Source organism: Microcaecilia unicolor, chromosome 10 (genome assembly GCF_901765095.1).
Source record: "Microcaecilia unicolor chromosome 10, aMicUni1.1, whole genome shotgun sequence".
Lineage (NCBI taxonomy): Eukaryota > Metazoa > Chordata > Amphibia > Gymnophiona > Siphonopidae > Microcaecilia > Microcaecilia unicolor.
This window is the reverse complement of record NC_044040.1, coordinates 5,105,085-5,131,209: the sequence shown is the minus strand read 5'-3', so window position 1 is coordinate 5,131,209 and position 26,125 is coordinate 5,105,085.

The window sequence follows — 26,125 nt, the reverse complement described above, 5'->3', positions numbered from 1 at the left end:
TTATTCAGCATCTAATGAACAAAGGGGTTCAGCCTGGCTTTTATTGTTTACCATAGTAGCTACCAATAGTCCTATGTACTGTAAATGTATTACAATGAGCTCATTAATATTAAAATGAGCATTGCAATGCACAGAAAGGAGCACCTACCTTTAACATGCAAATGTTCCATCATGTCTGGAGCTGTCGTTACATGAAAGTCACATCTCAGTTGAGAAGTCTGCTTGCATTTTTTAATAGTATGTGTGTGTGAAACATGCCATGTGCGTGTATTGTGTGTGTCTGTCCCACATATAACAGTAGTATTAAAAGGTTGTCGTGGAAAAAAAAAAGAAAAACTCCGAATGTGATGTCACTGGACGCACGCCTGTTTTCCTGGGCATGCGCAGAACATCAACGCTCTCTGAAGACTGTTCTGCGCTAAGCGCTTTCCCTACTGAGCGACTTGCAGAGTTTTTCACACATCTCATTTGCATGTGATTTCCTTTGAGCATCGGTCGCTGTTTGAAATCAGTAAGTTCAACCGCGGCTATAAACGCATGTGGCATTTAATGGAGACTTTGAGCATCGATGTATGCACAGAAGAAGCAAATCCTCGCAGGATAAGAAATGTACAGTACGACAGCGAAGATGACTCAAAAATAAGTAGCCGATGCTTCAGACGGTCTAAAGGTTTATTGTAAAACAAACGAGACTCAACACAGCTGTGTTTTGGCCGACAAGGAGTCTCTGTTGGAACAGAGTCTGTAGCCAATATGAAGAAGCACCAAACAAAGCGCATTGCCCTCCCAAAACGTTCACTAACTCACATGAACTTCTAAACTCCAAACGCTAAAAAACGTTTTTTTTTCGTTTCCAAACAACGAGCTATTGTTCGGAGTTAGAAGTTCGTGTGAGTTAGTGATTTTTGAGCATCCGCATGTCATGGAGGAAAAATCTAGGGTTGTCAGGCCAGGATACGCCTGAGACAGAAGGAGGGAATCCTGAGAAGAGCCCTCACCCTGCTGATGGGCAGCTGGGGCAAAAAGATGGTGCCTGGACCCAGATTGGGGGGTGAGGGTCAGAGGGCTGGAAGCTGACTGGGACAGTAGGATAGGAGGACTACAGAGGACTTCTATGTCCCGTATGGATCCTAGGAGGGAACCAATAAGAGCAATATTGTCTTACAGATATAAGGGAGAAGAAGGAGCAGATACAGAGTTTACTAATCTTGGAAGCCAAATGAAAATGATTAAGGGGATGGAATTTATTTATTTATCTTCAGTATTTATATACCGCCTAGACCTACACGGTTTCAATTTCTTTACAGGTACTGGCACTGTCCCTATGGACCATATTGCACCTGGGGCAATGGAGAGCTAAGTAACTTGCCGAGGGTCACATGGAGCTGCAGAAGGAATTCAACCCGGTTCCCCAGGATCTCAACCCACTGCCGACCAGGGCGCCGAGAGGGGGGGACAGGGGGGACAAAAGTCCCAGTATTTTGGAGCTATGTAAATAGGGAGTGTTCCTGTGTTGCTTGGCATCAGATATCATCCTGATACACAGTACGCATCAAATTACTACTACTACTACTACTACTTATCACTTCTATAGCGCTACTAGACGTACGCAGCGCTGTACACTTGAACATGAAGAGACAGTCCCTGCTCGACAGAGCTTACAATCTAATTAGGACAGACAAACAGGACAAACAAGAGATAAGGGAATATTAAAGTGAATCTGATAAAATAAGGGTTCTGAACAAGTGAATAAGGGTTAGGAGTTAAAAGCAGCATCAAAAAGGTGGGCTTTTAGCTTAGATTTGAAGACGGCCAGAGATGGAGCTTGACGTACCGGCTCAGGAAGTCTATTCCAGGCATATGGTGCAGCAAGATAAAAGGAACGGAGTCTGGAGTTAGCGGTGGAGGAGAAGGATGCAGATAAGAGAGATTTGCCCAGTGAAATTCAATGCTAAGAAATGCAAGGTCATGCACTTGGGTTACAAGAATCCAGGGCAGGGTACTATATCGGGGGTGAAGTGCTTTTGTGTACAAAAGAAGAGCGGGGACTTGGGGGTGATTGTGTCTGAAGACCTTAAGATGGCAAAACGGGTAGAAAAGGCAACAGTCAAAGCCAGAAGGATACTTGGGTGCATAAGGAGAGGATGGCCAGCAGGAACAAAGAGGTGATAGTGCCCCTGTATAAGTCTCTGGTGAGCCCCATTAGAGTACTGCGTGCAATTCTAGAGACCACACCTACGGAAAACTATAAACAGGATGGAGTCGGTCCAGAGGGCGGCTACAAAATTGGTAAGCAGCCTCCATCATAAAACATATGGAGACAGGCTTATGAACCTCAACATGTATATGCTGGAACAGAGGCGGGAGAGAGGGGATATGATAGAGACATTTAAATACCTCGGTAGCATCAATGTACAGAAGTTGAGCCTTTTCAAATGAAAGGAAAACCCTTGAACGAGAGGGCATAGGAAGAAGATGAGAGGAAATACGCTTAGGAGGAACCTAAGAAAACACTCCTTCATGGAAAGTGTGGTGGATGCGAGGAATGGCCTCCCAGTGAGGTAGTGGAGACGAAGACTGCGTCAGAATTTAAGGAAGTGTGGGACAGGCTTGTGGGATCCTTTAGGAAAAGCAGGAGTTAGTGGTTACTGAGGAAGGGCAGGACTGGATGGGCCATTTGGCCCTTATCTGCCGTCATCTTTCTATGTTTCTAAGTTAAAGAGGCTGAACTGTGACTTTGGGGGAGAGATTTTAAAAAACGGAGGCAGCATATGAATGCTACACATCTGTTCCATAAAGAGTAAGATGAAGCAATATACCAAGAAGACAATGAATAGCACCAAATGGAAAGAGCAAGGCAAGTTGACATTTGCAACAATTGGGGGGGGGGGGGGCAATTGTGCTCTGTGATGTGGGGAGTCCAATGAGCCAGTCCTTGCCACATCTAGGCACAAACTCCACCCAAACTGAAGATTTTCCGAAGGCGGAAGGAGGAGGGTTCCCTCCAGTCTGATGGCATCAAGTTTCTGCACTGTAATTTCAAAAGGTTCACTATCCTTCATCAAGATTAGCTCTGTTGCTTTGAACATTTTTTTTCCAATAAAAAGTTTAACATGTATCCTCCGACAGAGGCGTAGAGGCTTGATGTGGGAAACAGCACATGGACAACAATCCATCTTTGTTCATGATTGGATCCATATGCACACCGGCCAAAAAAAAACAAAAAGAGGGCAGCACCAGGAAAGGCATAATGAGCTCTGAAAAGTTTAAGTTAAGCTACAACGCTCTCTGTGCAATGGCCAGAGAACCTACGGTACGACAGCAAATGAAGAAACAGGAAATGAAGAGAAACAGCGAAAGGCCAGACTTTCCTAAAAGTGACAACAGCTCTTTCTGAAGAAGTGAAGACCGAGATTTGGTGGAGAATACAATTGTTCATTCCTTCTTGGCTGTGTGTGAGATCGACATGCATGAGCGTGGTGCATAGTTACACGTACGTGTGGTAGTTATTACATCTGGTACCGATCTGAGCACATGTATAAACACAGATAGCTAGAAGCACTCACGTCCTAAACCTTAGAGGTCAGCAAGGTGTTTACACTGCTTTACAGACCATTTTCTGGGTACTGATCCGAGACAGGACATCTAGTTTACCGACTAGAGACATAACAATGAGAAACCTTTTAGAACATCTGGCCATGAAGACGTTTCCTAAATGGCATTCTAGTAATTCGCTGGTATGATAACCATTTCCTGATAACCGACTTCCTTCCTCTGTATCTCCAGGGAGCAAAACCCCCCACCTCCTCCCAGGCCAAGTGATGGAGCTTTAATCCTAGAAGGTAGATGTGCAGTCATTATACGAATCATATGGATGAATGATTTCCAGGTTTCAAGGGATTACTGGACCCTGATAGGGATGTGTATACTGCATTTTATCCAACAAGGGTCCAGTACAGGTGCTTGAGGTCCACAGAATGCATTTGAATCACAGTGTCCTCAGCAAGTGGCTACTCCCCGTGTAGGTCATCTCTCTCTCTTGCCATTTACATAACATTTTGAATGCCAACAGGTGAATTCAGTTTATCCATATTCACTTAGAAACAGGGGTGGACTGACCGTGATCTGGGCCCCCGGGCAGTAGAGCTCATTGGGCCCCTCCCTGTCTACTGCCTGCCGCCCTCCCCACCACCACCGCGCTGCAGCCGCCGTCCTCACCAACTGTTTTCCGCACTACAGCTCCCCAACCACCGCAGCTGCTGCCCCCCTCCCACACACTACAGTCCCCCAAGACCCAGTGGGCCCTTCCCGGTTCTTCCTTGAAGGACCCTGGTGGTCTAGTGTCTTCTTCGGGGGCAGGAAAGAACCCCCCTCTTTCCTGCCCACTACTGCTCTTCTGCCCGGTGCTGCCGTGTTTTCAAAATGGGTGCACTGCGAGACTTCCCACAGTAGTCTCGCAGGTGTCGACAGTCTGGCAAGACGCTGCAGGGAGTCTTAGCAGCCATTTTGAAAATACAGCAGCACAGCGCTGGGCAGAATAGCGGCAGCGAGCAGGAAAAAGAGTTGTTCTTTCCTGCCCCCGTAGAGGCCACTAGACCACCAGGGTCCTTCAAGGCTCAGGACGGCTGTAGTGTGCAGTGGCGGTGGAGGGGGAGGGGGGAGCCTCTGGGCCATCAGTCCACCCCTACTTAGAAAAGTTCACACTGTTAACTGTCACAATTATCTATGTTAAAGAAATCAAAAATCCCTCAACACACGACATTGCAGCCAAGCTAATCAATAAATACATCCTATGAGCACTTCCCCAAAATATGACTAATTGAGAAGTGATATGAGGTGGCTGATAAAACAATGAATCCATCCATCAATACAGCTTTTTTGTTACATTTTTCTCAGCTGTCAGATTTATAATCATCGCGAACCCCTTCTAACAGCACATCCTCGTGAAACAACGTGCTCAGTGCTTTTAAACATAGGGCCGATATTCAGACCACAGGAGGGAGGCCGGCTAACTCCTGTGGTCAGCAGTCAGCCTGGATATTCAATCCCTGGCCATTTCCTGTTACCAGGATTGAATATCTGGTTTATTTTTAGCAGGTTTAAACTTAACCAGCTAAGCTGATATTCATAGATAAGTTTAAACCAGCCAAAGCTATATCCAGCTCCTTAGGCAGCCCAGTGTGGCCGCTTATAATAGCCGGCTATGCGGTGAATATTCAATCATAGCCGACTATATCGTCCAATATAGCTGGTTATCTCCTAGCCTCTAACCGGGAATATTCAGCGGCGGATAGTCCGTTAAATGGTTTTGAATTTCGGGGGAAATAATGTTCAATATCATTTATACATGTTCTTTGTAAATGTCCAACGTAAATAATGAAGCAACAAGCCCACTTATTTGGAGAAGCCAAACCGCCAAAGTCCTTTTGCTGGCACGTTCAAACTCAAATCACATAAGCACACGAGTGCTGCCATACTGGCATAGACCGAAGATCCATCAAGCCCAGTATCCTGCTTCCAACAGTGGTCAATCCAGGTCACAAGTGCCTGGCAAGAACCCAAAAGAGTAAAAACAGATTTTATGTTGCTTATCCTAGAAAATAAGCAGTGGATTTTGCCAAGTCTCGCTTAATAATGGTTTATGGACTTTTCTTTTAGGAAATTATCCAAACCTTCTTTTTAAACCCTGTTAAGCTAACTGCTTTTACTCTCTGTATCTTTTCTAATTCTGTTATATCTCTTTTAAGATGTAGAGACCAGAATTGCAAACAGTATTCAAGGTGTGTTTGCACCATGGAGCAATACAAAGGCATTATAATATTCTCATTTTTTTCTCCATTCCTTTCCTAATAATTCCTAACAGTCCCCAGACCCCATCTCCTGCACCAGGGAATTACAAAGGAAGGTTCATGGTGCCAGATTCTAGCCCTGTGGAATTACAAATGAATGAAGGCTCACGGTGCCAGATTCTGGTCCTGGTTCCGACTGAGCTGGAAAGCCAAGAGAAAACTCCCCATGAAGACGTTGCCATTTTAATGGGAGTGTAGAGCAGGGTGTGGTAGGGTAAATCTCTATGTAGTCTGACTGGCTATGCCTTACATCCCTCTCCCATTATGGAACTCTGAACTTTGGGTTTACCAGATTTGGTATTTCACCTAAATTAATAGAATGAAGGACTAGATGAATGTAGGTGAAAGAACATGTTCAAAAAAGACCACCAGTCATTGGGGCTTGAAACTGCCCCCTTTTGCTAGGGCCTTGGGGGAGAAAATCCCCAGAAAACATGTGAAGAAACCTAGAAAGATGTTGCTCATTTCTGAAAAATGTCCCACAAAAGATGTTAAGTGACAGTCCCTGTTACGGAGGTATCGCAGTTCCTTCATCAGGAAAAGTCTAGCAAGCTGCTTAAGGGTGCCATTAGCTCTCCAAAGGATAAGCTGGCAAACTGAGGCCTTTGGTTTCCCTTAATTTTGAGTCCAGTATTTGCCAATAGCAAACAAAACCTGCAAAAACCCTTTAACACAGGGGTGTCCAACCTCAGTCCTCGAGGGCCACAATCCAGTTAAGTTTTCAGGATTTCTCCAATGAATATGCATACACTGCCTCCATTGTATGCAAAGTGATCTCATGAATATTCATGGTGGAAATCCTGAAAATCTGACTTGGCGAGGGCTGAGGTTACCACATTTATGCAGTAACCTGTTCTCATGTTCTATTCACAAATTAAGGGCTTAGAAACAATTAGCACAGATTAAACTCTCTTTCCTTTCTAGACTTTACCTTGTGGCCTTCTCTGTGGGCTTCTTCCTTCCAGCCTCATTCTCATTTCCCCTTCCTGGTTCATCCCCTATCCTGTCCCCCCTGGCTGGTGAAAGAGGGACCCGGCAAATAAGCTCTGCTGATCACCTACTGGGGCACCAGAGATCATCCCTCTTTTATAAACATACTAGTAAAAAAGGCCCGTTTCTTAACGCAATGAAACGGGCGCTAGCAATGTAATGCGTTCCTGCCATTAATGTTTCCACGGTTGTATTCTGAATATAATTGTTGTTTACATGTGTAAGATTTCTTTATATACAATATTTTTTGTGTAAACTGTGTTACAATGTGGTAAAAGTTTTCCTTGTTCAGGCCCTTCAATCAGTTTAACAATCACATCAGAAGAGCTCCTTACTCCTGAGAATGCAACATACAGTTGCCCATGTGAGAGACTGAGAGTGACAGTGTGTTTTACAGACAGTGTAAGAGAGAGATACACAGAGTGATTGAGTGTGTGATGTCTGTGTGTGATGTGTGTGTGTGTGACAAAGTGATTAAATGTTTGTCTTCCCTTCCGTTCTGTGCACTTGCCTCCACTGATGTTCGTACCTCCCTGTATATGATTGTTAGAGATTCAATCCACTCCACTTCCCTCCTCCAAGTTCCGTTCTGTCTGATTGGTTCTTCGTTGACAGTGAGAGCCAATGAAACGCTGAACTACAGACTTACGAACCCTACACTGCCACTATGCCACAGTGCCATGGAGTCAGCTTCAGAATGTTGGAGGTGCTTTTTATTATATAGGATAGGATTTTGCTGACAATCCCAGCTTCATAGGTACACATTGTTTGCAAATTAAAAATCAACAAGATCTGTCTAAGGATAAGCTTGATATTGACTGGATGCTCCGACCTTAATTTATTGTGGTAGCCGTGAAGGGGCATAATCAAACGGGGCGCCCAAGTTTTCCTGAGGACATCCTCGCAGGACGTCCCTGCGAAGGGGCGGGGAAACCCGTATTATCGAAACAAGATGGGAGTCCATCTTTCGTTTCTATAATACGGTCGGGGATGTCCAAATCTCAACATTTAGGTCCACCTTAGAGATCGTCGTCCCTGGTTTTTTGGCGATAATGGAAACCGAGGACGCCCATCTCAGAAACGACCAAATCCAAACCCTTTGGTTGTGGGAGGAGCCAGCATTCGTAGTGCACTGGTGCCCCTGACATGCCAGGACACCAACCAGGCACCCTAGGAGGCACTGCAGTGGACTTCACAAATTGCTCCCAGGTGCGTAGCTCTCTTACCTTGGGTGCTGAGCCCCCCCAAAACCCACTCCCCACAACTGTACACCACTACCATAGCCCTAAGGGGTGAAGGGGGGCACCTACATGTGGGTACAGTGGGTTTGTGGTGGGTTTTGAAGGGCTCACATTTACTACCACAAGTGTAACAGGTGGGGGGATGGGCATGGGTCCGCCTGCCTGACGTGCACTGCACCCACTAAAACTGCTCCAGGGACCTGCATACTGCTGTCAGGGAGCTGGGTATGACATTTGAGGCTGGCAAAAAATATTTTTAAAGTTTTTTTTTTAGGGTTGGAAGGGGTTAGTGACCACTGGGGGAGTAAGGGAGGTGATCCCTGATTCCCTCTGGTGGTCATCTGGTCAGTTCGGGCACCTTTTTGAGGCTTGGTCACAAGAAAAAATGGGCCAAGTAAAGTCGGCCAAGTGCTCATCAGGGACGCCCTTCTTTTTTCCATTATCAGCCGAGGACGCCCATTTGGTAAACACGGCCCAGTCCTGCCTTCACTATGCTTCCGACACGCCCCTGGGAACTTTGGTCGTCCCTACGATGGAAAGCAGTTGAGGATGCCGAAAATCGGCTTTCGGTTATGCCGATTTGGGCAACCCTGAGAGAAGGATGCTCATCTCCCGATTTGTGTCGAAAGATGGGCGCCTTTCTCTTTCGAAAATAAGCCTGTTAGTTAAGTGCCTAATTTAAGCAGCAAATGGTCAGCCAATTTTAGGTGTCTAGTTTGAGATGAAAATAGGCTCCTAAATTAATTTTTTGGCCTTAAAATTGAGGTGCTTAAAAGTTAGGCTTGCTCTTGATGTTCCTGTCAGGCACATTTTAGGGGCATTGGCTGATGGGGGTTGGGTACCCATCAGCCTCTTCTCCTGAGTCCTTGTTAGGCTCCAGATTACTATATTGCCATAGGAAGTTTCCTCCTCTTCAGCCAATGAGGGTTGAGTCCCTGTCGGTACTCCCAAAACTGTGCCACCCTTGCTGCAACCACTGTTTGTATGGATAGATGAAGGGACAGACAGATGGACAGACCCTCCCTAATAAGTCTATCTTTCTAGTGCAGGGGTAGGCAACCTTGGTCCTCGGGGTTTTCAGGATTTCCCCAATGAATATGCATGAGATCTATTTGCATTCATTGGAGGCAGTGCATGCATATTCACTGGGGAAATCCTGAAAACCCGAGAAAGTTGCAGCCCTCGAGGACTGAGGTTGCCCACCCCTAGTCTAGTGAAATGTACCTAAAATTGGAAATAGGATACTGGGCTTGAAGGACCTTCGGTCTGTCCCAGTATGGCAACGCTTATGTTCTTATTATTATTACAGGGTCCCCTCAGAGGGTGATATTCCCTGGGCCCTGCCTGCATTTCCCTAGGGTTGTCTGTTCTCCGTGGACATATGGTTATGAGAAATGTTTACCTGTCAGTGTCACCCCAAAAGTTACAAAACCAGTACCAAGCCAAACATTTGCTTAAACTTGTGAGCTTTGTGTTTTCTATATAAGTTGGTGCATCTTCTTCCGGCTCTGTTTTCAAGACTGGATTCTGTTTACAACCCCAACGGACTCCTACGGTACAAGAATCTTCTAGGGATGACAGCTAATTATGAAATGTCAGGTTGCTTCCCTTTTATCTCATCTCAGGCAGGTGTCAGGGCAACTCTGGAGACACTGAGCTAAGTAACTATCGACTAAATAAATTATGTATTGAAAACTATTATTTACATAAAAGAGATGAATATTTTATCAAAGTTCATTATTAACGTTTCTATATACAGAAAATATAACAATCTCTAAAATGCCAACGTACCAGGTGCCCCCTCTACAACACCCACAAGAAGCCACCAATTCATTTGCCATAACAAAATGTGGATGTTGTACAATTTATTTAAGGTGGCAAGATTTCAGCTTGCCAAATGGAGTAGGATTTTTATGGTTTATGACAAGGACCATTTTCCACACAAAATAATTCTTCAGCTGCGCTTATGATGCAGTACAGACAGCTAAAGCTCAGAGACCGGAAAATGATTTTAGGTTTGTGAAAAGCTGTCCGTAAGCCCTTCCACTCAATCAGTAAATGTTAAAAACAGCCTCAGTTACAATCTTAGGCAGCTCTCTCTCTATTCTGCTGGAAAAGATCCATTATATCCTTCTGAAAACAGGCCAACACTCACTATGGTGTGCGTAACGTCTTTTCTATTCGCCATTCTGATATTTCTGCATCTATTGTGAACATTACGGGGTCCTCTTACGAAACTGCGGCAAAAGGGGGACTGCGCTGGAGTCGGCATGTGTTTTTGACGTGTGCCGAGCCCCCCTTTTACCGCAGCAGGTAAAAGGCAGATCTTTGTTTTTCTCAAGAAATGGTTGTGCGCACGGCCATTTCGGGAGGGGGGGGGGGAGTACTTAGAGCCACCCACTGAGGTGGCGCTAAGCGCTCCCGCACTAACCCGGCGGTAAGCACCTTGAGTATTGTGTCCAATTCTGGTCGCCGCATCTCAAGAGAGATATAGTGGAATTGGAAAAGGTGCAGAGAAGGGCGACGAAAATGATAAAGGGGATGGGACGACTTCCCTATGAGGAAAGGCTAAAGTGGCTAGGGCTCTTCAGCTTGGAGAAAAGGCGGCTGAGGGGAGACATGATAGAGGTCTATAAAATAATGAATGGGGTTGAACGGGTAGATGTGAAGCGTCTGTTCACGCTTTCCAAAAATACTAGGACTAGGGGGCATGCAATGAAGCTACAATGTAGTAAATTTAAGACAAATCGGAGAAAGTGTTTCTTCACCCAACACGTAATTAAACTCTGGAATTCGTTGCCGGAGAATGTGGTGAAGGCGGTTAGCTTGGCAGAGTTTAAAAAGGGGTTGGACGGTTTCCTAAAGGACAAGTCCATAAACCACTACTAAATGGACTTGGGAAAAATCCACAATTCCAGGAATAACATGTATAGAATGTTTGTACGTTTGGGAAGCTTGCCAGGTGCCCTTGCCCTGGATTGGCCGCTGTCGTGGACAGGATGCTGGGCTCGATGGACCCTTGATCTTTTCCCAGTGTGGCATTACTTATTTACTTATGTGTGCCATTTTGGAAACCTTGGGGCCCATTTACTGGAAATGGTAGCCCGGCAGTAGTTTCCAGCCCTACTGCCATCTCAACAAGTGGCAGTAAGGGCTACCTTGAAATGGCCGCACGGTAAGTGTTTCACTTACCGCACAGCCATTTCTTTTCCTCAAAAAAAGACAGCCTTTTATCTGCTGCAGTAAAAGGGGGCCTCAATGTTCATCAAAAGCACACGCTGATCCTTGCGCAGGTCCCCTTTTACTGCAGCTTAGTAAAAGAGCCCCCTACAGACAGCGGCGATCCTAGGTCGGCTGTCACCCGGGGTGGATCGCCACTGTGCACCCCCCCCCCCCCCCGGGTGCAGCGGCGTCCATCCCCCCAGGGTGCAGCACAACCCCCCCCCCCCCCCGCGCAATGACACCCCCCTCCCCAGTGCATCAAGCCCCCCCCCCCCCCCCCACCGGGTGCATTCTTGGCTGCTGGAGGGTGCAGAGAGCAGCCATGTGCCTGTTGGCTCCACTGGCTCCATGCTGCCTCTGCCCCGAAACAAGAAGTAACCTGCTCCAGGGCAGAGGAGAGGGAGCAGGAAACCAGCAGAGCCGACAGGCGCGCGGCTGCTCTCTGCACCCTCCAGGAGCATGCACCTGGGGCGGACAGCCCCCACCACCCCGCCCTTGCTACGCCACTGCCTACAGAGTTACAAATCATAGAGGAGCCATGGAAATATATGTAAAAAATGCCAAACGTTATCTAAACAGTGACATTAAAAAGTGTAGAAAACTCTGTACAATGGTTGTCCACTACTGCCAACTCCAGACTTCGCGCCTTCTGTCTCGCTGCACCCTATGCCTGGAATAAACTTCCTGAGCCCCTACGTCTTGCCCCTTCCTTGGCCACCTTTAAATCTAGACTGAAAGCCCACCTCTTTAACATTGCTTTTGACTCGTAACTACTTGTAACTACTCGCCTCCACCTACCCTCCTCTCCTCCTTCCCGTTCACATTAATTGATTTGATTTGCTTACTTTATTTATTTTTTGTCTATTAGATTGTAAGCTCTTTGAGCAGGGACTGTCTTTCTTCTATGTTTGTGCAGCGCTGCGTATGCCTTGTAGCGCTATAGAAATGCTAAATAGTAGTAATAGTAGTAGTAGTAGTAGTAAGTGAGCAAAACATTTCACACTGTTTAGTGGAGGAGGAGCCTAACGGTTAGTGCAGTGGCTTGAGAACCAGGAGAAGTGGGTTCAATATTCCCACTACAGCTCCTTGTGACTCTGGGCAAGTCACTTAACCCTCCATTGCCCCTAGTACAAATATGTACCTGTATATATTATGTAAACCGCTTTGAATGTAGTTGCAAAAACCTCAGAAAGGCGGTATATCAAGTCCCATTTCCCTTTCTCCCATACCGTGCTACAAATTTCCTCTACTTCTATTTGATTTGAGTGAAAAAATTCCAGTTCACTTACAAACACGTCCATTAGCAGATGCTCCAAGGTGACTTCCATATCTTCCAGTTTTGCCGCTAAAGTCATTGAGAGCAGAAATGTTAGCTAAATACTTGTGAAGGAATAGCGTCCAGGTCTGCTGTCAGTCCTCAGATCTGGAACTTTCGCTTCCCAGTCTACAAAACTTCACTTTCGAGAGCTGAAGGGAAATAAAATCTCGTCTCATAGCCCGTGTGCATTTCTTTGGGTTGCTGAAGTTCTACTCATGAGCTGATTATTATCTGCATCTTGGAAAAAAGCGTCTTGAGATGCTGAAAACTTTGTGCTTGTGTTCTCGCTACTGCTTGAGAAATTATGAGCACTATCCTGCATCTGGGAAGCCACCACAGAGAGATCAGAAAAAGTGAGAGAGAAGACGGACCCCAGCGGATTAGGACCGATATTTATAGAACCACGTTTGGACTTGACTTCATTTCTCCGTTGCATTTCGACCTTTCATTAATGACTTGGCCACACTGGGGTATTGTGGAATGGGGGCAGAGGGTCTCACAGAAGTTGGCTGTGACCAATGCAAGGCCGGTTCACACAGGCCCATCATCAATGGGTCTTTGTGAATGATATCAGACTCTTTTCTGTAACGAGTGACAGACCAGCCCAGTCTTGTGAAAAACAAGGAAACTAGAGTGGTTCAGAGACTATTTTTTTCCAAAGGCATATTATTAGATCCTCAAAACCCTCCCTAAAAAATTTCAAGTAAAATTTAAACCCCAGTGACAGTTCACACACATCATATCAGTGGAATCCAAAAACATGCCTTTGTTTTCTGGATGCCTGTCTGCCACTGATTTCCCAGGTTTACACTAAGCAGTTTTACTACTACTACTTAACATACCTAGAGTGCTACTAGGGTTACACAGCGCTGTACAAATTGACAAAGAAGGACGGTCCCTGCACAAAGGAGCTTACAATCTAAAGGACGAAATGTCAAGTTGGGGCAGTCTAGAATTCCTGAGTAGAGGTGTGGTGGTTAGGTGCCGAAGGCGACATTGAAGAGGTGGGCTTTGAGCAATGATTTGAAGATGGGCAGGGAGGGGGCCTGGCGTATGGGCTCAGGGAGTTTATTCCAAGCATGGGGTGAGGCGAGACAGAAAGGGCGGAGCCTGGAGTTGGCGGTGGTGGAGAAGGGTACTGAAAGGAGTGATTTGTCTTGAGAGCGGAGGACATGGACAAAAGTATGCACACACCTCATTATTATGCAACTCAAATAACACAGCTGATGCCTGGGATCAGTAGCATGGAATCTGACTGCTTTTTGGGGTTCCAGAATATTACTACTAATTGGGTTTCTGCCAGGTACTTGTGACCTGGATTGGCCACTGATGGAAGCAGGAAACTGGGCTGGATGGACCATTGGTCTGACCCAGTATGACTATTCTTATGTTTACCTTACTACTACTACTTAACATTTCTAGAGCGCTACTAGAGTTACGCAGCCCTGTACAGTTTAACAAAGAAGGACAGTCCCTGCTCAAAGGAGCTTACAATCTAAAGGACGAAATGTCAAGTTGGGGCAGGCTAGATTTCCTGAGTAGAGGTGTAGTGGTTAGGTGCCGAAGGCGACATTGAAGAGGTGGGCTTTGAGCAATGATTTGAAGATGGGCAGGGAGGGGGCCTGGCGTATGGGCTCAGGGAGTTTATTCCAAGCATGGGGTGAGGCGAGACAGAAAGGGCGGAGCCTGGAGTTGGCGGTGGTGGAGAAGGGTACTGAAAGGAGGGATTTGTCTTGAGAGCGGAGGTTACGGGTAGGAGCGTAAGGGGAGTTGAGGGTAGAGAGGTAAGGAGGGGCTGCAGATCGAGTGCATTTGTAGGTTAGTAGGAGAACCTTGAACTGTATGCATACTAAACCTGTTTCCTTTTAAATCAGTGAGAAAACGTAATATTGAAGTGATCTCTCTGTGAAAAGTCATTTTAGTAAAAGGATGCCTCAGAATATTTATTTATTTATTTGTAACATTTATACCCCGCACTTTCCCACTCATTAGCAGGTTCAATGCGGCTTACATAGTAAATCAGGTTAACAAAGTGATATAGAATAGGTGCAGCTGTAATATAGTAAGTAAAGAGGTGGTCATTTATGTGTGGATAGGCGAGATGGGCAAGGAAGGAGGATGGAAGAGGTAGGGGAATGGGGGGAGGGTGTGTATTGGGATTAACGTGTAGTTTAGTATGGGAAAATGTAAGGGAGGGGTTGGAAGAGGGATATAGTAAAGGATTAAATAGGGAAGCATATTCCAGGTTCTGTTTTCATAGTCTGATCCGGTAGTACACGTGGACTTGTAGTTTAAGTCAGGTTATTTGTGTAGGCTTGCTTGAAGAGGTAAGTTTTTAGTAGCTTCCGGAAAGGTAGAAGGTATATTATGTGTAATTCTGGAGACCACACCTTCAAAAAGATAGAAACAGGATGGAGTTGGTCCAGAGGGTGGCTATTAAAATGCTGAGTGGTCTTTGTCAAAAAGCTTATGGAGACGGACTTATGAGGCCGTTTACAAAGCCGCACTAGCGTTTTTAGTTCGCGGTAAAAATCAGCTGGCGGTAACACAGAGATGCTCATTTTATTCCTATGGGCATCTCGGCTTTTACCACAAGCTAAAAACACTTATGTGGCTTTGTAAAAGGCCCTCTTAAAGATCTCAAAATGAATACTTTGGAAGAAAGGCAAGAGAAGGTAGAAATGATAGAGACATTTAAATACCTACGCAGAATAAGTGCCCAGGAGGTGAGTCTCTTTCAACTGAAAGGAAGCTCTAGGAACAGGGGGCATAAGATAAAGTGAAAGCGGACAGAGTCAGAGGTAACCTGAGGAAACTCTTCCATGGAAAGGGTGGTGAATTTGTGCAATCAGTGGTGTAGCCACGGGTGGGCCTGGGCCCACCCACTTAGGGCTCAGGCCCACCCAACAGTAGCACACATTTAGCGGTAGCTGGTGGGGATCCCAAGCTCCGTCAGCTGAAGACTTCCCCCTGATGGTAACGAAAACGCTACTCTCCACGATACCGGCACCTGCGCATGCTCCGTTTTCAGCGCATTCCTGCTGCGGATTGCCAAGGTGGAAGGAAGCGTTTTCCCACCAGCTGAGATACTTTTTGGGTGGTGGTTGGGGGGGAGAGAAGAGCACTTAGTGCTCACCCACTTCTTGCCTAGGACCACCCAAAATCTGTTGTCTGGTTACACCCCTGCTCATCTCAGCTGCTGCTCTGGTCGATTCCATTCTCTATAATTCACTAATGCTCTTTTTATATTAGAAATAGATTAAAGATCAATTTCTGCATTAATCCCAGGAAGGTGTTACTTTATAATTATACTCTTGCATTAATTACTTCTGGGAGTATATAAATGAGAAAGGGATTTAAGTATCTGTTCCCAAGAATATCTCTCAATTGGAAAAGCAAAATATCAGTATTCAAACTCTAATTAACATTTTACTTATATTGATTATGAGAAACAAAAATGCTGGGCTTTAATTCATGTTTAATAAAGTAAAACCTCAACTGCCCGGGGATGGCCAATAATGCCCTACTCCCCGAAAATGGCTTCTATCACTGACCATCGTCAGGCAATTGAGGTTTTACTGTATTAAATATGAACTAAAGTCCGGCATTTTTGTGTCTCATAATCAGTATAAGCAAAATTTTAATTAGAGTTTGAATTTTAGTATCTGCCCCAGTGTGAAAGATGAATATCACAGGAAAATAAAATGCATGAATTCCTGCTAAATAGAATAGGACAAAAAGCCATAACTAATCAAAAAATAAATACTGAAATTACTAACCCGAGTATTGACGGTTTGTGAATTAACTTAAAATCAGTGGGGAAGAAAGATCCAGCCTTTTGCACTCGCTGCTTAATCACGCAGCCTGTATGTGCCAGGTGACCAAATTAAGAAGAAAAAAAAAAGCCTCGTCTTTATTCTTTGCAACACAATTTGTGCCTGGCGTGAGTTCCACGCTCTGTTGTAGAACGATCTTGAGATTCATGCCACAGAACAGAAAAGGGACCCTGTGTCTATCTGAGTGACCCTATTGACTTTAAAATGCATCTCCCTCAGTAAGAGAAACTGGTCCTTTAAGCTTTTTGATGACTCTATGAAGCAGCTGATAGAGACTCTCCAGGGTCCCACTCAGCTCCGTCTTCCTTCCAATTCCTCTGAACAAAGAGCAGAGCCATCCCGTCAAAGCTCCAATAGAAATGGCTGCTGAAAGCTGCCTCTCTGTGATTAACAGAACACAATTAGGCTTTAGGAAAAAGATTTTCATCCTGCTGTCATCAGTTTTAGAACTATTTAACTGTCCAGGAACGGCTCCTGGCTGGTTAAATAGTGTTTTAGCGTCTAACCGTAGATATTAGCAAGGAGATAACTGGTTATCTCCTACTGAATATGCGCAGTTATCAGCTATATCATGTGACATAGCTGGTTAGGCACGGTTATTCAGCGCCAAACTGGCTGCGTTTAGCGGTTAAAATAGGCTGCCTAAATAGCATGTCCAGTGCCGGACTGAGGGTGGTCTGGGCTCCCTGCTCAGCCGCTGCCCGACACCCCCATGCCCCCGCTGCCCCAGTCCTACCTGAGGGGTCCTTGTAGTCTGGTTGCCTCTGCGGGGGGGGGGGGGGGGGGGGGAGATGTTCTTTCCTGCCTGCGCCTCTGTGTTTTCAAAATGGTGGCCGAGACTTCCAGCGGTAGTCTCGCAGGTTTCGACAGTCTCGTGAGATTTCCGCGGGGAGTCTCGGCCGCCATTTTTAAAATATGGTGGTGCCGGGGGGGGGGGGGGGGGGAATAGTGGCAGCCCAGTGGGCCGGGCAGGAAAGAACGTGTTCCCTCCCGCTGAGGCCACTAGATCACCAGCAGTGTGCCAGCCATCTTGGCTCTCAGGCACTGCCCGGTTGCCCTAATGGTGAGTCCCCACCCCTGAGCTGGCCTGTCTTTGACAGCTAAGCTCTAAACCGGTTAATGCTGCATATTGGCTCATGGCCTGACCAGTTAAGTTGCAACGGACAAAAATGAAGCCGGATATTCAGTGCTACTTCCCGGAAATGACCCAATTTTGAATATCCAGGACAACAACAGACAATGAAAGCACTGCCTGCCACAAAAGATACTAAATTCAGCCGCAAGAAGAAGGAGACTTTTGTGATCTGGAAACCTCAGGGACATTGGCATTTCTGGGTAATTCTTACGATGAGTTAATGAAAGACATTGGGCCAAATTCTATAAATGGCGCCTTAAAAATCGTCACTGAAAAATCATGCGCTTAGCGTGATTCTATAAACGTAGGCGTAGACAGACCTGCTGTGGTAAAAGGGGTCCTCAGCGTGCGTAAAAGACACAGGCTGACAATAGCGCGGGCCCTCTTTCACTGTTGCTGGGTAAAAGGACCCTTAAGTGCATAAGTACATAAGTATTGCCATACTGGGAAAGACCAAAGGTCCATCGAGCCCAGCATCCTGTTTCCAACAGCGGCCAATCCAGGTCACAAATACCCAGCAAGATCCCAAAAACGTACAAAACATTTTATACTGCTTATCCCAGCAATAGTGGATTTTCCCCAAGTCCATTTAATAATGGTCTATGGACTTGTCCTTTAGGAAGCCGTCCAAACCTTTTTTAAACTCCGCTAAGCTAACCGCCTTTACCACATTCTCTGGCAATGAATTCCAGAGTTTAATTACACGTTGAGTGAAGATAAACTCAGGAATTCGTGTTGCTTCATATTAGTGACTGGTGAGTTTCATTTGCCTGGTTAAACTCTTTTTAATATGTACCCCATAGTGACCAATTTTAAAATAAATTTACTCATGCAGTTGGCGCCCCCTGCCAACTGCATAAGTTCTGACTATTAAGGCCCAGCGGCTTTAAGGAATTTTGTGGAAATTGAAACAAACAGAGAAAATGTAGGCAGATAAAGACCATCCAGCTTATAATCGAAAGTAATCGCCGGCTATTTCCCGACACAAATCGGGATATGGCCGGCAATTTCGCAAAAGCGGCGAAAAGCGTATAATCGAAAGCTACATTTGTGATAGCTTCGCCGCTTTCCCTTCGCCTCGCCAGCAAAAGTTCAAAGGAGCGTGTTGGCGGCGAAGCGAAGGCGGGACATGGGCAGGCTTGGGCGTGGCTACCAGATGGCCGGCTTTCGCGGATAATGGAAAAATAAAACCCGGCGATAAGCAGTATTTCACCGGGTTTACTTGGTCCTTTTATTTTCACGACCAAGCCTCTAAAAGGTGCCCCAACTGACCAGATGACCACTGGAGAGAACGGGAGATGACCTCCCCTTACTCCCCCAATGGTCACCAACCCCCTCCCACACTAAAATTATTAAAATACAAACCTCTTTTGCCAGCCTGTATGCCAGCCTCAAATGTCATACCCAGCACCCTCACAGCAGTATGCAGGTCCCTGGAACAGTTGTTGTTGGTTGCAGTGGACTGCAGAAAGGCAGAGCCAGGCCCATCCCCCCCCCCTACCTGTTTCACTTGTGATGGGTAATGTTGAGCCCTCCCAAACCCCCCAAAACCCACTGTACCCACATGTAGGTGCCCCCCTTCAGCCCTTAGGGCTAGGGTAATGGTGCACACTTGTGGGCAGTGGGTTTTGGGGGGGGATTTGGGGGACTCAGCACACAAGGGAAGGGTGCTATGCACCTGGAAGCTAATTTGGTTGTTTATAAAAGATGTTTGAAGTGCCCCCTAGGGTGCCCGGTTGGTGTCCTGGCATGTGAGGGGGACCATTGCACTACAAATGCTGGCTCCTCCCACGGCCAAATGCCTTGGATTTCGCCGGGTTTGAGATCGCTGGCAGTTTTTTCCATTATCGCAGAAAAACAAAAGTGGCGATCTCAAACCCGGCGAAATCCAAGGCATTTCGCCAGCCCACACCGTATTATCGAAAAAAAGATGGCCGGCCATCTTTTTTGAAAATACAGTTCCAGCCAGCTGTTGCGCCGCCGCCAAAATAGATAGCTGGCGACCTATTTCGCTGGCGACGTTCGATTATTCCCCTCCATATGGCCTATCCAGTCTGCCAATCCATGCCATCTACTCTCCCTATCACTCCATTAGAGATCCTATGTTCGTGTCCAAAGCTCTCTTGAATTCACATACTGTTTTTTGTCTCCACCACTTCCACCGGGAGACTGTTCCACACAGAGGTGTAGCCAGACCTCAAATATTGGATGGGCCACTGGGCAAACCGGGTGGGCACATGTAGTCTCTACATCCCTCTCGGCACCAACAAAAAACATTAATGCTTAAGCTAGTGGGGATCCCCAAGCCCCACCAGCAGCAGCTCCAGAGGCAAGTACATCTCCCTTGCATTCTTGCTCCAGCTGCGCAAAAACTGAGCGTGTGCGGCAGGGGGAGGCCAAATAGGGTCTCTGCAGATGTTGGGTCTTGGGGTTCCTCACCAGCTATAACAAGGGCACTAGAATTTTGGGTGGATCTGAGTCCAAAGTGGGTGGGCCAAGGCCCCCCCCCCCCATGACTACACCACTGATCCCCCCCCTTAACTTCCTAATGCGTAACACTAACAACGCGCCTATATTTGCATACTATTAGCGCTGAGCAATAGGAAGTTGTTTTGCAATGCTGTTCCGGCGCTATTTTTCCAGTGCTCTTCCGTACACAGCTGGAGGTTTGAGCATCAGGGCATCTGCTAGTTACAGGAGGTTAACAAGTTAGAGTCTGCAATATGCTCTCTGTTTACCTTATCTTGTATTTAGATTAACACTTGTACTTCAAAGGCTTTGTGTCACTCACCACCAGGAGGCTGGAGTTCCCATCCTACAGCAACAGCTGAATTGGATACTAAGGCCCAGATGCACAAAACCTAAGGAGCCCACAACTTGCGTTTTAAACTGGTTCCAGCCAGTTTAAAACGCAAGTAGTTCACCCCGGGCATGCACTAAGGGCATTTTCCCTGCCACGGTAGCAGGCAACAAAAACGGAATGCAAATGATTGAAAAGCTATTATAATGAGCTGCACTACCATTTTTCCGATTCCCTTACCGTAGGAACCCTAACGAGATATCTGACCTTTCGTTAGGGCTCCTGTGAGGGAATCGGAAAGGAAAAGGGCCCCCAAAAAAGGTAAAAAAGAGAAAAAAAAAAGCAGGGAGCGCACGTGAGGGGCGTCCTTTAAGGACGTACTCTCCCTGCGCTTCTGAGAGACGTCTTTTTTTCGCATTTTTTTTTAGCTCTGCCGGCGCTGGTGTTTTTTCCCCCCTTCTATTTTGTCTTCGCCGCCCCTCCACAGCAAAACTTTTATATTTTCCTGGTTGCCGGAGAATCGGGACGTCCCTTTAGATTAGGCTCCTCTTCCTGGTCTCTTCAGCCAATCAGAGCGCGTTTCGCTGACAACAGCCAGCTAAGCCCGCTTTGATTGGCTGAAGAGACCAGGAAGAGGAGCCTAATCTAAAGGGACGTCCCGATTCTCCGACTCAGGTACCAAAGGACTAGAGAATGCAAGTGAGCTACAACGAGTAGCTCATTTGCATTCCCTATCGTTGATGCGTTCCCATTCCCTACCGATTCGCTATGGAATCGGTAGGGAACAGGAATTACCAATGTCTTTCATGCATCTGGGCCTGAGAGTCTTCGCTGCGCCACTTACCCCTCCACAGCGAAATTTTTCTATTTTCCTGGTTGCCGAAGAATCGGGACGTCCCTTTAGATTAGGCTCCTCTTCCTGGTCTCTTCAGCCAATCAGAGCGTGTTTCGCTGACAACAGCCAGCTAAGCCCGCTTTGATTGGCTGAAGAGACCAGGAAGAGGAGCCTAATCTAAAGGGACGTCCCGATTCTCCGACTCAGGTACCGAAGGACTAGAGAATGCAAGTGAGCTACAACGAGTAGCTCATTTACATTCCCTATCGTTGATGCATTCCCGTTCCCTACCGATTCGCTATGGAATCGGTAGGGAACGGGAATTACCGACGTCTTAATGCATCTGGGCCTAAAGGAACAGATTTATCAAGAGTTTTCAGTAGCATAAGCTGCTGTTCAATTATATCATTTTCTACATTTCAACATGACAACATTTCACCCCTTCATTCTACAACAGGTGCTAACATAAGAACATAAGAGTAGCCATACTGGGTCAGACCAGTGCTCCATCTGGCCCAGTATCCTGTTTCCAACACTGGCCAATCAAGCACTTGGCAGAAACCCAAATAATACCACCATTTCATGCTACCAATCCTAGGGCAAGCAGTGGCTTCCCCATGTCTCTCTCAATAGTAGACTATGGACTTTTCCTCCAGGAATTTGTCCGAATCTTCTTTAAACCCAGATACGCTAACTGCTGAAACCACACCCGCTGGCAACGAGTTCCAGAGCTTAACTATTCCTTGAGTGAAAAAAGATTTCCTCCTCTTTGTTTTAAAAGTAACTTTCATGTAACTTCATTGAGTGTCCCCTAGTCTTTCTCCTTTTTGAAAGAGTAAAAAAAATCAATTAACTTCCACACCACTCAGGATCTTGCAGACCTCAATCATAATCCCCTTCAGCTGTCCCTTTTCCAAGCTGAAGAGCCCTAACCTCTTTAGCCTCTCCTCAAAGGGGTTCCATCCCCTTTATCATTTCGCTTGCTCTTCTTCAAACCTTTTCTAATTCTGCTATATCTTTTTTGAGATATGTGGATGTGTCGATTGCACATCCAGACAGATAAGTGCAATTTACCCCAGTAAACGGCAGCATCGCACTTAAGCGCTATTCTATAATTATACACGCAAAAATGGCATATCCTGCAAGCATGTGAGAGGTGTTCACAGGACTGTCCCCTCTAAGCTGAGCTGGAGTCCTCCAGCTGCATTGCTGCCAGTGGGGGGCGCTGCTTCAATATTATGTTTTCAATTGCTAGGGGCAGGTAGGTGCTCTGGAGTCCTGCCTATTGAACATGTGACAGTGAAACAGCACCCCCCGGCTGGCAGGACTCCTGCTCAGCATAGAGAGAACAGTTGTTCACAGGGAGGAGCATGGGTAGGGTATAGTCGGGGACAACATTTACGCAAGTAACTTGCAGAATACTGTAAGTCACACGTGTATATGTCACAGTAAGGCACAAACATTTATGAAAGCCACAGACCTGCTGTAATGTCTGCACCTATATTTAGATTTGCCGATTCTGGGTCTACACTAGTATTTCATAAGGAGATTTCATGCTCAAGAGTCCTCATAGAATAGGCTCACTATCCGCATCATGAGGCCACCTAAATGGAAGCACCACCCCCCGGATTATATATATGTTGCACAAATTTGGGCGTGGATTCCAGATCCACATGTAATTAGTCAATTATTGGCATTAACAAGCACTTAATTAGCAATAATTAGGACTTACGCACGGATCTGACCTACGTCTATTTTATAACACGCAACTTCAAAGGGGACGTGGCCATAGGAGGGGCATGTGCAGGTCAGGGGTATTATATAAGGACATAAGTATTGCCATACTGGGACAGACCAAAGGTCCATCAAGCCCAGCATCCTGTTTCCAACAGTGGCCAATTCAGGTCACAAATACCTGGCAAGATCCCGAAAACTTTCAATACATTTTATGTTGCTTATACCAGAAATAGTGGATTTTCCCCATTTAATAATGGTCTATGGACTTTTCCTTTAGGAAGCCATCCAGACCTTTTTTAAACCCTGCTAAGGTAACCGCCTTTACCACATTCTCCAGTAATGAATTCCAGAGTTTAATTACACGTTGAGTAAGGAAACCTTTCATCCAATTTGTATTAAATTTATTACTTTGTAACTTCATTGCATGCCCCCTAGTCCTAGTATTTTTGGAAAGAGTAAACGATTCACGTCTATCCGTTCCACTCCACTCATTATTTTATAGACCTCTATCATATCTCCCCTCAGCCGTCTTTTCTCCAAGCTGAAGAGCCCTAGATGCTTCAGCCTTTCCTCATATTCCCGGATATTACGTGCGACGTTGTAGAAGACCTTCCAATCAGTTGGGCTCAAGCATTTTCACCAACCTTTGGTACGTGTAAATGGTCATGTCCAAAACTGCTGTTCTATAAGGGATACTCTGTGCAGAATTCCCGCTTCGCGTGGATCAATCCTGGCACCTATCTTTGGGCGTCATGTTTTGAATTTATCCCCTCTCCTAATATTGCTTTCTTACTGCCTATTTTTTCATAGTAATATCGCCTGTCCAGAACTGGCAAACGCCAGGAACAGAAGCTACATCATTCGGGCCATCGAATGCCTACGACTGGGCTGGCTGCTGAGGAAAATCTTCTTTTACTTTATCAGTGTTTTAGAACGTCATCAGTAGCAGAAAATTAATGAATATGTTCAGTTTATAATGTGCTTTTGATTATCGAGATGAAGCCAGTCGTTTATTGAATTGTTTATAGCCTTGCTCTCTGCATTTTCTTACAGTGAACTAATTAAAGATCGGTGCCTTGGGCTCCTCCAGGCTTCTGGGATCTGGATGCTCTCATTGCCTTCTTAAATTAAGAAACTGCAGATGAAAAGCTTCCAGGACTCTTTAGTGAAGGCTCCTTCCCTGTGCTGACCTGTGCTTCTATTCCTGCTGGTTTGAAATGCAGATATGCTGTAGCACTGGTTTTACATAATCAAAATAAAAATAAAGTAAGAACAATTACTCACAAGGAAAACCTAATTACCTTTTCTGTTGCAGGATGCTATAGAAATGGCAACATATTACATATATATTGGGTTATCAATAGAAATCAAACAAAATAAAACATGGAAAAGAAAATAAGATGATACCTTTTTTATTGGACATAACTTAATACATTTCTTGATTAGCTTTCGAAGGTTGTCCTTCCTCAGATCGGAAATAAGCAAATGTGGTAGCTGACAGTGTATATAAGTGAAAACATTCAAGCATTACTATGACAGTCTGACAGGGTGGGAGGATGGGGGTGGGTCGGAGGTATGCATGGGGATATCAAAGCATATCATTGATATTCTAACAGGATGGGTGTGGATAGGTAAGGGGTGGGGTGATCAACAGAGACATCCAGGGATGCTCAGTTCAAATCCACTCCTGGCCTAGCTGAGATAATATTTAACTATCTCTCTGACCTCATGTAACATAATAACATAGTAGATGACGGCAGAAAAAAGACCTGCACGGTCCATCCAGTCTGCCCAACAAGACAACTCATATGTGCTACTTTTTGTGTATACCCTACTTTGATTTGTACCTGTGCTCTTCAGGGCACAGACCATATAAGTCTGCCCAGCACTATCCCCGCCTCCCAACCACCAGCCCCTCCTCCCAACCACCGGCTCTGGCACAGACCGTATAAGTCTGCCCAGCACTATCCCCGCCTCCCAACCACCAGCCCCACCTCCCAACCACCGGCTCTGGCACAGACCGTATAAGTCTGCCCAGCACTATCCCCACCTCCCAACCACCAGCCCCGCCTCCCAACCACCGGCTCTGGCACAGACCGTATAAGTCTGCCCAGCACTATCCCCACCTCCCAACCACCAGCCCCGCCTCCCAACCACCGGCTCTGGCACAGACCGTATAAGTCTGCCCAGCACTATCCCGCCTCCCAACCACCAGCCCCGCCTCCCAACCACCGGCTCTGGCACAGACCGTATAAGTCTGCCCAGCACTATCCCCGCCTCCCAACCACCAGCCCCGCCTCCCAACCACCGGCTCTGGCACAGACCATATAAGTCTGCCCAGCACTATCCCCGCCTCCCAACCTCCAGTCCTGCCTCCCAACTCCCAACTTTCTTCAAATTAATCACCTTACTTTCTAACTCTTCTTACTGTCTTACTTATCTACATGTTCCATCTTTGCTTATACCCTACAATGTCAATTAAAAGGTTCTATTACGTATTGCGTTGACATTGGAAGTAGTACACTATTGGGCTCATTTTCGAAAGAGAAGGGCGCCCATCTTTTGACACAAATTGGGAGATGGGCGGCCTTCTTCCAGGGCTGGCAATGTGAGACCAGCGCGGCACACACGCTTCAGCTGGCAGGGGTTGGGGATTCCTGCCAGCAAAGGTACGATGATACAGCGGTGAGAGTGTGTGTGTGCGGTGGATGGGGGTGTGGCGGGGAGGCAGGCCAAAATGTGCCCCCCCCCCCCCACCACTATGGGCTCTCCCCCCCTTCAAGGTCTGGCTACGTCACTGGAAAGTCTTTTCTGTTTGGTTAAGTGTGTAATTTTCCATAGCTTATTTCTCTCTATGATGTTGTATTTAGTCTCATGTATTAACTGCCATGTCTTATCTATGTCTTTTATTGTAAACTGCTTAAGCAAGTTAAAAATCAATAAATGGAATGAAGTGAAATATGAGTGTCCCTGTTCTTAAGAAAAGAATTCTGTGTCCCCACCATGCCAACAGGATTTTTTACTAGTACTAAAATTGCAAATCTGAAAACGCATTCCTTAAGTTACTGTGCTCCAGTGTAATGACCTCTTTTTATGCAACTCTTACGCTCCTTAAGTCCAGCATGTTTTTTCGTTAAAGTCTTACCTGTACGGAGCAAATGA